This window comes from Mustela putorius, unplaced genomic scaffold (assembly GCF_011764305.1).
Source record: "Mustela putorius furo isolate JIRA1106 unplaced genomic scaffold, ASM1176430v1.1 tig00000450_pilon_pilon_pilon, whole genome shotgun sequence".
In the NCBI taxonomy this organism is placed as follows: Eukaryota; Metazoa; Chordata; class Mammalia; order Carnivora; family Mustelidae; genus Mustela; species Mustela putorius.
In genome coordinates this window covers 5,103,124-5,107,005 of record NW_025421385.1, presented here as the reverse complement: position 1 = coordinate 5,107,005, position 3,882 = coordinate 5,103,124, and the positions used below count along the sequence as shown (strand labels likewise).

Here is a 3,882-nt window from a genome sequence, read left to right as displayed (position 1 = left end):
CCTTTCTTTTGGTCCCTACAGAAGAATCTTGTGCTTCCCCCATTTTAAGAGACACATTCAAAAGCAGATAGAAAAAATTAATGCCGAAGAGAAATTGCACATACAGATCCTTGGACACAAAGCAGGGGCTGTAACAACCCTCGGCCAGGACTGAACTTGCTGACCAGAGAGGGAGGAGTTTTACAAAAGTGATCGATTTCACTGGATGGGAGTCAGGTTGTGAATCAAGAAGGCTTATTATTATTATTATTATTATTATTTTTATTTTTAAGAAAGGACTTTTTCTTTTTTTCTTGCCCTCCAGCACCCAAAATATTTTTATACTCCCATTAGCAAGCCCAGAGAATGAAAATTACAGTGGACTGTGGATTATTCCTGGGCCACCTGGATGCTTCCGCCTCCTGGCCCCAAGGTGGGTCTCCATCCAGTTACACAGTTCAGGCAACGAGGGAGGTGGGCTCCTCAGGTCCCTGTCTCCCTGACTTCCCCTCAGGCAGCGAGAGCGTGGGGGAGAGGAACTGAGCAGAGAGAGGGCGCTTCTCTGAGGAACTTGTCCAGAAGGCGATGCATCAGCATTTCAAGGGCAAATGACACAGGAAGAGGAGCTCAGTCACCAAGCAGCTGGATTACTAATGTGTGTGAACTTGGGGTAGCTGTATGTGCTTGATTTTTCCGTAAAAAATGTTTCCAGAGAATTAAACAGCTGAGTGTGTGAGAGGCAGCAAGGTCGTTTTGCCTCCACGAGACGAGTGCGCAGTTACAGATCCGTGGCATTGTAGAAGTGATCAGATTGCGCGTGGGTTTTTTTAAGGAGTTTGGTGAGTCTTCATGATACGATCGATTTTGTAACAGAAAACTTGGCCTTCGGTTGGATGCTGATTGAGATCATCGCGAAGTACTCGTGTTTCCTTTGGAATCTTACGGCATTGGGCGCATACAAAAATGTCCCAACAGGAAGAGGAGGGAAGAGCAGGAAGTGTATGGATGCTTAGATAAGTACGGAAACTGTCACAAACAGCGTCCTGTCCTGTCCCCTCCGCACCCACGGAGCGAGCGAGCAATCACAAGCCCTGTACATGCGGCGTTGACTACCTCGAAGCCTCAGCACCTTTCCCGGCCGGGGCTTTTCTCTGCAACAGGTGCGGCACTCGGGATGTTCTGGAAGGACTACGCAAAAATGGGGACTGGTTTCAGTTTGGGTAAAGGTAACATGACTGAATCTGAAATTGCCTCTGTGAGTGTCCTGGCTATTTGGGGATTAGAATAACGAAAGAATAGAATTTCTTGCCCATCTGTGAAGAGCTTTAAGTTAGAGTTAACTCGGAGGATCCCTGGGAGTAGACGGCACGATCCAGTGGGGGAGCAAGCAGGCTCTCTTCCCCTGCCGTGTCTCTGGGGGCCTGGCGCCCTCCGCGGCCTGGCCAGCCTGTGAGCAGGAGCGCCTGACCTTTGACAGTGTGGTCTGTTGCGTTTCTTCCCTCTCTTCGCTCTTGGCTTGTTCTGCGGCTCAGCCCCACTCATTTTGGCTCCATAACTCAGCTCCCAGTTTTCCAATAGTTACTTTAATTTATGACATGGTTTGGACACACTCGTTGGCCATGACCTTGGCCCTCAGCCCAGAATATTATTTTCAGCATCTATCCTCTTGCTCTCCCACTGCAACCACGGGCAAGGGATGCTCCATCCCATCACGGCCTCACCGCCCAGGCCCGAGGGACAAAGGCCAGGGCGAACCTCATGCAGTTTCCACCCCCAGCTCCCAATCAGGTAAGAGGTCCACATGGGGTGGGCGGGAGAATGGAGTTGGCTAAATTTGCTGCCGTGTGTCCTACTTTTACAGCGACAAACAAATACTTTTCTTCAGGCAGCACCAAAGGTCGTCACACTCACCTATAAAGAAACTTGGCACTCACTCAGGTTTTACCTTTGGGGAGACAGAACAGCTACGGGTGGCACCTGGAGAAGCAGCACAATAAAGCTACGTCATTGAGACTTGCCAACGGTTATGCTCCGAGCACATAGTCACCCAAATACGGAAGTTCTCCTCAAGAGGGAGGGAGAACAGGGTAAGATCTCTCCCAGCACCGAGTTCAACCTGGGCCTGAAGGATAGGATGGATAGACCCCACGAATGGGCGGTAGAAAATGAGAGGCGCACATTGTAGGTAGACGGTCCCACACGAGCCACCCAGAGAAGCTAGCGGCACACTGACATCACGGAAGAATGGGCTGGAAGTCCCCACCACAGAGCCACGGATAACTGCATACGACGGGCACAGGCATCGCCCAACGGAACGAGTCCCGTAGCTGACATGAACCACCAAGGAGATGCGTTCAGGGATGGAAAAGCTCTACAAAGAGACCTAAAAGGCGTAGGAAGGACATTGAAACCAGTGCAGTTCCCAAGAGTTTCTCTTTGTGTTGTTACTTTGCTGCTGCTCATTCAGGTGATACTCTAAAACACGGTCAACTAGGTGTACACGATGGATAATGTATCTCGTAATTTACATTTTTCTAATTGAAAAAATTTCAGGAATAGCCCCAAGTAAATTGCGTGCATGATTTAACAGGAGAGGAATAAAATTTTAACTATGAAAAAACTCTGAAATGGTGCTGTTTCCTAACAAAATAGAACTAGAGAATGCTTCTGATGCTCGGTTGTGTACTTTCTGGAGATTAGCCACTGGAATGGGTTAGCGGCGAGACGAAAGGCACAGCGAGAACTAGAATCCGTTAGTCTACCTCTTACTGGGTTAGCACTTTAGACTTCTGAAGGCACTTCTGAATCGATTCTAATTCACTCCTCATACCAACTGCAGAACGCAGGAGGACACGGTTTTGTTCATCACCCAACAGAAAGCTTCACCCATGAGCCTAACGTAGCCTTCTCCAGAGAGAAGCGGAAAGGCCCGGGCTCAGGCCAACCTTCTGACATTTGTGAGCAGTTACTGCTTTGACTGCTTCTGAGAGTGCCACCTCCTTTCTGGGAGTGCCACCTCTCTCCTCAGGGAAAACTGCTTCTCTTTCCTCCAACCACCTGGTTCAAACAGGGGTTCAGGACACGCTCCCAGCCAGGGCCTCTGATCCAACCCGGGGCCGCCAGGGTCTTTTCAGGGACTTTTCAACTGCGATCAGGCTTAGGATGAGGAGGTGGGCAAATTAGTCAAGTTTTAATCTTTCTTCTTGGGGCAAAATTATGAGATGTGTGGGGCGGGCTGGGGGACAGGAGTTGTTGGTGGCTGTGTGTCCTGGGCACGTGTAGGACGTTTAAGAAAAAGAAAAACAATATGCAGTGAGAGAAGAGAAAGTCTTCCTAGCATTCAAATTTCTGGTCCCAGTGGTTTTTGAGACTTCTGTTGCTTCTTTTCCATGGTTACTTGAAACTTTCAATAGACTTTTTTTTTTTTTTTTTTTTTTTTTTTTTTTTGCTTCAACTATTTCAAGTTGAGTTCATGTCCCTTAAAAAAAACAAAGGAGTCCTAACTAATACATCTCTCCTCAGTGGGACACTGCAATGTCACCTCTATCCCCTGTGAACCTTTCATAATCTACTTTTGTAAAAGAAGAAATAAGGCTCAGTACAATTAAGTAAGTTGCTCCAAATCTTATGTTGGGTTATTGCCATAATTACGTCACTCACCAGTACATGTTATTAGGACCCTATACATGTCATCAATGAAGTTTCACATATACTGTCTGCTTTGATTTCAATGGCAAGTTCTTGAAACAGATTGGAAGAGCACTGTGGATCCCAACTTTACAGGAGAAAGTTGACATTCATGATGGTGGGTGATGTCCCTGCTCTCAATCAGTAAGCGATGGGACGGGGCCTGAACCCATGTCTTCTGACATAATGTCCAATTCTCCTTTTAACCACCCCTCA

General features: G+C 47.6%; 1 long non-coding RNA gene across 1 annotated transcript; it reads left to right on the top strand.

Moving 5' to 3' along the window:
* The first annotated feature begins 555 nt into the window (after nt 1-555).
* On the top strand, nt 556-3,291 carry LOC123392104. The gene is made up of 3 exons (XR_006606791.1): nt 556-1,139; nt 1,635-1,767; nt 1,865-3,291. It is a non-coding gene; the product is annotated as an uncharacterized LOC123392104 (long non-coding RNA).
* The last annotated feature ends 591 nt before the right edge of the window (nt 3,292-3,882 follow it).